Here is a 9,157-nt window from a genome sequence, read left to right as displayed (position 1 = left end):
GTTCTATCCTTCTCTCTCCCCTCCCTCTCTCACTCTCTCGCTCTCTCTTCTCTCTGTCGTTCCGTTCCTGCTCCCAGCTGTTCCTATTCCCCTAATCATCATTTAGTCTTCCCACACCTGTTCCCGATCCTTTCCCCTGATTAGACTCCCTATTTATTCCTTTGTGATCCGTTCCTGTTCCATCGGTTCCTTGTTTTGTATTCCATGCTGTGATTGCGTTTCGCCCTGTCCTGTCGTGTTTTTGCCGTGATTGTGTATCACCCTGTCCTGTCGTGTTTTGTGCCTTCTTCAGACGCTGCGTGTGAGCAGGTGTCTCAGTCGACTACGGCCTGCGCCTACCCGAAGCGACCGGCAGTCTGTGGCCGCTTCTCCAGTTGTTTTCCCCTCTACAAATCTAGAGGATTTCAGTTTTTCCGTTTTGAACATTAATAAACTCTGTTTCTGTTAAGTCGCGTTTGGGTCCTCTTTCACCTGCATGACACGTTGTGAATTTTGGGCCAGCTCTGAAGTATGTGATAGTTGGCTACAAAACGAGTTGGAAAAAGTGGGTTTGGTGTCAATTGGTATCAGTTTGGTGTCAGAATGATATCTAATTGACTGATGGACGGTGACTTGCTGGTGACTCTTGTCCATTTGCAATATGTTTAAACAGTGAGGTACCATCACCAAAAGTGACATTCTGAAATCAACCCTAACGAGCCATTGAGATGAACCAGAATCACTGCCCAGCCATCCCGAGTTCATCGGGCCAGTCAATTTCACATTCCTGCAGGATTTTTATAGCATGACAAATTCGTGATGGTACCTGCCCATTGAACCATATTGCAAATGCACAGTGACTTTGCAAAAGTGAGAAAGCATAAACAAATGGACATGATGAAATCAACACAACGAGTGATGGAAAGGTACAACTCTCACTGCTCGGCCATCCTGTGTTCATCAGGCCAGTCAATTTTGCATTTTTGAGCTTGTCAAATTTCATATGGTAAATGCCCATTGAACCATATTGCAAATGCATGTGCACTTGCAATATGATTGTATAGTGAAAAACATCACCAAATGGACATGATGAAATCAACACAACGAGTGATGGAACGGAACAACTATCACTGCCCGGCCATCCTGTGTTCCCATAGCGGGCATTAATATCAGAATGACCGGTAAATGCATTTACAACCATATTTTTATTTTTGGGTTACCAGGTGCCTATTTTCAATCACCAGTTGCACAACAATGCGTATCCATCAGAATATTTTAAACAGTCCATAAAGCACTCAGGACGGCCCCCATAGATAGAGGGCCGTAGTAGGGTACTCCCATAGCGGGCATGGACAATAGGAGTCCTGGTAAATGCATTTACAACCATATTTTTATATTTGGGTTACTAGTTGCACGTGCATTTGCAATATGATTCTATAGTGAAAAAACATCACAAAATGATGATGAAATCAACACAACGAGTGATGGAAAGGAACAACTATCTCTGCCAGGCCATCCTGTGTTCATCAGGCCAGTCAATTTTGCATTCCTGCAGGATTTTTATAGCATGACAAAATCGTGATGGTACATGCCCATTGAACCACATTGCAAATGCACAGTGACTTTGCAAAAGTGAGAAAACATAAACAAATGGACATGATGAAATCAACACAACGAGTGATGGAAAGGAACAACTATCACTGCCCAGCCATCCCGAGTTCATCAGGCCAGTCAATTTTGCATTTCTGCAGGATTTTCGAGCATGTCAAATTTCTTATGGCATTTGGCCCCCAAAAAAGTGACTTTTGACTTTGACTTTTGACTTCCGATGAAATCATATTGTAAATGGACAAATCATATTCCTTATGCACAAGTTAAACATTTTTTTTTTAAATGATAATAAAATACAACTAAAGTATGTTGATACAGTTCTTATATGTGTGTAATTGACACAGAATTTGAAAGAATTTCGAAAAAACGGTCCAGAAAGCACTTTATTAAGGGTGTGTGAAGTTTTTTACAAACTTTTGACATTTTTGACTTTTGACTTTTGACTTCCTATGAAATCATATTGAAAATGGACAAAACATATTACACATGCGCATGTAAAAAAAAAATATATATATATGATAATAAAATTGGACAAAAGTATATTCATACAGTTCTTACACATTTGTAATTGACAAAAAAATTGAAAGAATTTCGAAAAACGGTCCAGAAAGCACTTTTTTAAGGGGTGATAAGTTTTTGACAAAAAAATCATTTTTTCAAAATGTTGCTTTTGGACGTTGACTTGGGTTACATTTCCAATATGAAAAACCAAGGTGGAGCGGATTCGCCACCTGTTGGATTTTTAAAGTGTTACAACTGGCAATTGCCATATGGCATTTGCAATACACTTTGCATGAATCAACGCCGAATTGGGTGGTATTGGACAATGTGTATATGGTTTGTCCGATGCCAATGACTTCCCATTCATTTTTGTCCAATACAGGGGGGTATTCCCTTACCTACAGTATTCCTGTCATGTTTTGTCATATATTGTCATGTCTTGTCCCTGTGCTTTCTCTTCTATTCGTTTCCCCCTGCTGGTCTTATTAGATTTCTTTCCCTCTCTCTCTATCCCTCTCTCTCTCTCTCTCTATCTCTCTCTCTCTCTCTCTCTCTCTCTCTCTCTCTCTATTGTTCCGTTCCTGCTCCCAGCTGTTCCTCATTCTCCTAACTACCTCGTTTACTCTTTCACACCTGTCCCCTATTTTGCCCTCTGATTAGAGTCCCTATTTCTCCCTCTGTTTCCGCTTCCGTCCTGTCGTGTTTTTGCCTTCATCAGATGCTGCGTGTGAGCAGGTGTCTCTATCAGCTACGGCCTGCGCCAACCCGAAGCGACCTGCAGTCTGTGGCCGCTTCTCCTGTTGTTCCCCTCTACAGACTAGAGGATTTCTGTTATTCCTGTTTGGACATTACCTGTGAAAGATTTCAGGATTAGTCGTTTTCTGTTAAGACTGGAATAAACTCTGTTTCTGTTAAGTTGCTTTTGGGTCCTCATTCACCTGCATAACAATTCCCCAACTTGTCTTTTGAGAGTATTCACTTGTTAAATTAGCTTTTGCACAACTCCCACTTTGCACAATGTTGACATTCTAAGAATGAAATAGATGCGCAAAGCCATCTGTTTTTGTTAACTGAAGCACATGGGTTCAATCCCTGTTCGACGTTTATGGTAGATAGCTGATATTATGGAAATGTACTTTCATCACAACAGTGTAAAGAAAAGGTCAATTGTCTTGATATGGCCACTGCGACCTGTATGCTCTAGTCGGCTGGCCCTCGCTACATATTCGTCGCCAGAACCACTGGCTCCAGGTCATCTGTAAGTCTATACTAGGTAAAGCTCCACCTTATCAAGGCAATCACAGGCGGCCTAGTCCTTGCGCAGCAGTCCCTTCCAGCTGCAGTCAGAGCAGGAGATGCCCATCTGTAAATAGCCCACCCAATCTACCTACCTCATCGCCATATTGTTTTTATTTACTTTCTGCACTTTTGCACACCAGTATTTCTACTTGCACATAATCATCTGCTCATCTATCACTCCAGTGTTCATTTGCTAAATTGTGACTACTTCAGTACTATGGCATATTTATTGCCTTTTTTAAAATCCCTTCTATTTTGTTATTGACTGTGAGCTAGTTTGTTCCATGTGTAACTGTCGCCAGAACCACTGGCTCCAGGTCATCTGTAAATCTATGCTAGGTAAAGCTCCGCCTTATCAAGGCAATCACAGGCGGTCTAGTCCTCTCGCAGCAGTCCCTTCCAGCTGCAGTCAGAGCAGGAGATGTTCACCCCTCCACGTCCAGACTGCAAATGAATTGCACTGCTTTGCTTTACCTTGGCCAGGTCGCAGTTGTGTATGAGAACTTGTTCTTAACTGGCTTACCTGCAATAATAATGGAGAAATTTAAGAAAATAAGAAACAATTTTTTCTTTCCCAGAAAGGGGGTGTAGCTCAGTGGTAGAGCGCATGCTTTGCATGTATGAGGTCCTGGGTTCAATCCCCAGCTTCTCCATGGTTTTTTGCAAAGACCCAACTTCTATTTTCCAATATGTTGAAATTCTAAGCAGGAAACAGAGATGTGCTAAATAATAATCTTTTAATCTGAAGAACATGCTTTCAATCCCTGTTAGTACATTTATAGAACAGAAGTGGCATGGTTGCCAACTTTTATGGCATCATATATATATATATTGCAGTATAGAGTGGCATGGTGGCCAAGTGGTAAGGCGTCGGTCTCGTAAACTGAAGATCATAGGTTCAAATCTCTTCCGTGCCTTTATAGAAAAGGCTTCAAATTCCATGGAAATTTACATTAATAGGAGGACTTTGTAGAAGAATCATGTTGTATCAATATTTGAACACAACTATTATATTAAGGGGAAGTAGAGCCAGTTGGCCCCGAACAAGATGGCGTCTAGGCCTCAACTGTTTTTGAGTTATGGCCATTTATCTGGGATTAAAGGTCCAAAATGAAAATAGAGAAATTATTTTTCCACTTCACGTCAAAGTCGAGGAGCCTCCGGTGTCAATAAAAAAAGAACCAGCCATTTATCTATCGTCATTTAAGAGAAATCGTACAACGACAGATTGGTGATGTTCATGGATAGGTGTTTTTTTTTCAACGGTTACAGATCCAGTTGCAGGGTGTTCTTACGAATCTTTTTAAAGTGTGCTGCGGAGCTCTGCGAGATTTCTGTGATTTTCTATGATTTTCTGAAATAACACACACTCACTAAACCCTCCGTAAATAACTCAGTTCTTAACGTAAAGACTTAAAACTCAGAATTCTGTAATGGCATACCCCAATCAGGATATGAGTTTATTTATAGCTTCCTGTGCCAACCGGAAGTGCCTTAAATGGTGTCACAGTGGCAGTTTCCAAGGGTTAAAAAGGTCAGATCTTTTCAAAACTTCATATGTGTGATTAAGCAACCCCCATAAACTGTAAGTCAGTCATTTCTCCCAACAGATGTCAAAGAAAAGCTCTCTCTCACACACACACACACACAGAAACACACACACAGCAAGGATGGAGTGACAAAGTGTGGTGCTTAAAGACACACAAAGCCTACAATGGCATTTACATATTCTCTAGGCCGTGCCGAGTTCAACAAGATGCCCCGCTTGACCGTAGCTCGCTCGGTCTAAGCACAGCGACCATTAGAAAAGTAGGCCCAAAATGAAGGCTGGCCCTCAATGTCATTTGCTTTTGGGTGACAGTGAGAGAACCGTTAAGGTGAGAAGCAAAATAGACCTCAGGAACGTACCTGAGGTCCTCCCGATCTGTGCAAGCCTAACCTTGACCGTGTGGCATTAACCCATACCAGTTAAAAGAAGGTGTTTACATCAAACAGTTTGCATTGACTTCTCTCCCCATGGAATACATTGCCTGCACCTCTAAATTCAACCTGAACCCTATGTGGGTTATGAATGCCTTATGAACCTGTCGTCTATGACAGTCCATCAGACCACTATGAGGTCTACCTGTGTCGATTCTAAGCTTCCTGGAGCAACCGGAAGTGGTTAAATTGACCCAAAAGGTGTTTTGATGTACATAACCTTCAAAGGTGAAAATGACTACATTCAACCCTTTGTAGATCGTAGATCAGTCCATTCTTAACTTAAAGACTTAAAACTCAGGATTCTGTAAGTGGCTATGTGAATCAAGACATGTGTTTACTTATAGCTTCCTGTGCCAACCGGAAGTGCCTTTAATTGGGTCACACTGTCTGTTTTGAAGGGTTAAAAAAGTCACATCCTTCCTAAACTTCATATGTGTGACTAGGTAACCGTCATGAACTGTAAATCAGTCATTTCTCCCAACAGATGTCAAAGAAAAGCTCTCACACGCACACACAGCAAGGATGGAGTTAAAAAGTGCGGTGCTCAAAGACACAGAGAGCAGGCAACGGCATAAACATAATCTCTAGGCCGTGCCGAGTTCAACGAGATATCCCGCTTGACCGTAGCTCGCTCGGTCTAAGCACAGCGACCATTAGAAAAGTAGGCCCAAAATGAAGCCTGCCCCACAACGTCATTTGCTTTTGGGTGACAGTGAGAGGACCGTTAGGGAGAGAAGCACAATTCGACCTCAGGTATGTTCCTAAGGTCCTTCCGATCTGTGCAAGCCTAACATTGACCGTGTGGCATTAAACCTTAATAGTTAAAAGAAGGTGTTTACTTCAAAGAGTTTGCATTGACTTCTCTCCCCATAGGAATACATTACATGTTAGTTTGCGCTCCAGCACCTGCAGAGGCTCGGTGCATCTCAACAATTGTGCTCTGTAGCCAGCGGCCGGTTAGCTCAGTTGGTTAGAGTGTGTGATACGCTGCTCTCTGAAAGTAAGTAATGTCTTTCTTTTTCATCTGACATTGTGACATCAGTGTTACATGAGAGTTTCTTGTCATTGTTACATGACAGTTTCTTGTCATTGTTTACATGACGTAGGTTGTCGTAAGACAAGGCTGCATGAAGTGTGAACTGGAGTTTTCTTGGATCCATAAAACAATGTGCTTTTGGAGAATGTGGTCATCGATCCCACTACCTCACGCGTGCAAAGCATTTGAGCTAATTCCCCAGCCGTTTGGAATTTCCGCAAGAAGCAACCAAGAGGGTCCAGTCTTGTCAGGCTATGCTGTTGGTGGACTTGTTTGTTGACGTGCCAGCACTTGCAGAGGCTCGGTGCATTTCAACAATTGAGCAAAATAGCAAATGGCCGGTTAGCTCAGTTGGTTAGAGTGTGGTGCTAATAATGCTAAGGTCATGGGTTCGATCCCCATACTGGCTATTATGTACATTTTGAGTGTCAAAATTATGAGTCACATGCATGTGAATTGTCAAGGGTGCCACAGAATTATGTTGAGTGAATTGCCAAATGGAATATCTCAGTTGGGAGAGTGTTAGACTGAAGATCTAAAGGTCTCTGGTTCGATCCGTGTTTTGCAGGTATTTGTTCTTTCTTTATGCTCTGGCTTCAAGGAAACTTTCCACAGCTTTGTTTGTGGGCCTCAATGGTGTGTGCTACGCTGCTCCTCTGAAAGTAAGTAATGTCTTGCTTTTTCATCTGACATTTTGACATCAGTGTTACATTAAGGTTGCTTGTCATTGCTACATGACAGTAGGTTGTCGTAAGACAAGGCTGCATGAAGTGTGAACTGCAGCTTTCTTGAATCCACAAAAAAATATGTTTTTGGGGAATGCGGGCATCGATCCCACTACCTATAGCATGCTAAGCAAAGACAATACCAATTGATCAAATTACCCAGCTGTTTGGAATTGCCACAAGGAGCAACCAAGAGTGTCCAGTCTTGTCAGGCTATGCTGTTGGTGGACTTGTTAGTTTGTGCTCCAGCACTTGCAGAGGCTCGGTGCATCTCAACAATTGTGCTCTGTAGCCAGCGGCTGGTTAGCTCAGTTGGTTAGAGTGTGTGATACGCTGCTCTCTGAAAGTAAGTAATGTCTTTCTTTTTCATCTGACATTGTGACATCAGTGTTACATGAGAGTTTCTTGTCATTGTTACATGACAGTTTCTTGTCATTGTTTACATGACAGTAGGTTGTCGTAAGACAAGGCTGCATGAAGTGTGAACTGGAGTTTTCTTGGATCCATATAACATTGTGCTTTTGGAGAATGTGGGCATCGATCCCACTACCTCACGCGTGCAAAGCATTTGAGCTAATTCCCCAGCAGTTTGGAATTTCCGCAAGAAGCAACCAAGAGGGTCCAGTCTTGTCAGGCTATGCTGTTGGTGGACTTGTTTGTTGATGTGCCAGCACTTGCAGAGGCTCGGTGCATTTCAACAATTGAGCAAAATAGCAAATGGCCGGTTAGCTCAGTTGGTTAGAGTGTGGTGCTAATAACGCCAAGGTCATGGGTTGGATCCCCATACTGGCTATCATGTACATTTTGAGTGTCAAAATTATGAGTCACATGCATGTGAATTGTCAAGGGTGCCACAGAATTATGTTAAGTGAATTGCTGGAATAGCTATAGTTGGGAGAGCGTTAGACTGAAGATCTAAAGGTCCCTGGTTCGATCCCGGGTTTCGGCATCTGTATTTGTTTTTCTTTATGCTCTGGCTTCAAGGAAACTTTCCATAGCTTTGTTTGTGGGCCTCAATGGTGTGTGCTACGCTGCTCCTCTGAAAGTAAGTAATGTCTTGCTTTTTCATCTGACATTTTGACATCAGTGTTACATTAAAGTTGCTTGTCATTGCTACATGACAGTAGGTTGTCGTAAGACAAGGCTGCATGAAGTGTGAACTGGAGTTTTCTTGCATCCATAAAACAATGTGCTTTTGGAGAATGATGGGCATCGATCCCACTACCTCACGCGTGCAAAACATTTGAGCTAATTCCCCAGCAGTTTGGAATTTCCGCAAGAAGCAACCAAGAGGGTCCAGTCTTGTCAGGCTATGCTGTTGGTGGACTTGTTTGTTGACGGAAGTGCCAGCACTTGCAGAGGCTCGGTGCATTTCAACAATTGAGCAAAATAGCAAATGGCCGGTTAGCTCAGTTGGTTAGAGTGTGGTGCTAATAACGCCAAGGTCATGGGTTCGATCCCCATACTGGCTATCATGTACATTGACATTGTCAAAATTATGAGTCACATGTATGTGAATTGTCAAGGGTGCCACAGAATTATGTTGAGTGAATTGCCGGAATAGCTAAGTTGGGAGAGCGTTAGACTGAAGATCTAAAGGTCCCTGGCCGATGCCCGATTTTTGGCATCTGTATTTCTTCTTTCTTTATGCTCTGGCTTCAAGGAAACTTTCCATAGCTTTGTTTGTGGGCCTCAATGGTGTGTGCTACGCTGCTCCTCTGAAAGTAAGTAATGTCTTGCTTTTTCATCTGACATTTTGACATCAGTGTTACATTAAAGTTGCTTGTCATTGCTACATGACAGTAGGTTGTCGTAAGACAAGGCTGCATGAAGTGTGAACTGGAGTTTTCTTGCATCCATAAAACAATGTGCTTTTGGAGAAAGGGGTGTAGCTCAGTGGTAGAGTGCATGCTTTGCATGTATGAGGTCCTGGGTTCAATCCCCAGCTTCTCCATGTTTTTTTGCAAAGACTCAACTTCTACTTTCCAGAATGTTGAAATTCTAAGCAGGAAACAGAGATGTG

At 42.4% G+C, this 9,157-nt stretch overlaps 6 non-coding genes across 6 annotated transcripts; all 6 read left to right on the top strand.

The window, feature by feature from the left end:
• The first annotated feature begins 3,971 nt into the window (after positions 1-3,971).
• trnaa-ugc lies at positions 3,972-4,043 on the top strand. Its single transcript has one exon. It is a non-coding gene; the product is annotated as a tRNA-Ala (tRNA).
• Positions 4,044-6,745: 2,702 nt separating this feature from the next.
• On the top strand, positions 6,746-6,819 carry trnai-aau. Its single transcript has one exon. It is a non-coding gene; the product is annotated as a tRNA-Ile (tRNA).
• A 1,034-nt stretch (positions 6,820-7,853) lies between these two features.
• trnai-aau lies at positions 7,854-7,927 on the top strand. The gene has a single exon. It is a non-coding gene; the product is annotated as a tRNA-Ile (tRNA).
• An 82-nt stretch (positions 7,928-8,009) lies between these two features.
• Positions 8,010-8,083, top strand: trnaf-gaa. The gene has a single exon. It is a non-coding gene; the product is annotated as a tRNA-Phe (tRNA).
• A 449-nt stretch (positions 8,084-8,532) lies between these two features.
• trnai-aau lies at positions 8,533-8,606 on the top strand. Its single transcript has one exon. It is a non-coding gene; the product is annotated as a tRNA-Ile (tRNA).
• A 410-nt stretch (positions 8,607-9,016) lies between these two features.
• On the top strand, positions 9,017-9,088 carry trnaa-ugc. The gene has a single exon. It is a non-coding gene; the product is annotated as a tRNA-Ala (tRNA).
• Positions 9,089-9,157: the final 69 nt, after the last annotated feature.

This window comes from Oncorhynchus gorbuscha, unplaced genomic scaffold, assembly GCF_021184085.1.
Source record: "Oncorhynchus gorbuscha isolate QuinsamMale2020 ecotype Even-year unplaced genomic scaffold, OgorEven_v1.0 Un_scaffold_1746, whole genome shotgun sequence".
Classification (NCBI taxonomy): Eukaryota; Metazoa; Chordata; class Actinopteri; order Salmoniformes; family Salmonidae; genus Oncorhynchus; species Oncorhynchus gorbuscha.
Note: the sequence above shows the minus strand (reverse complement) of the source record. Positions and strands in the feature narration are given on the sequence as shown.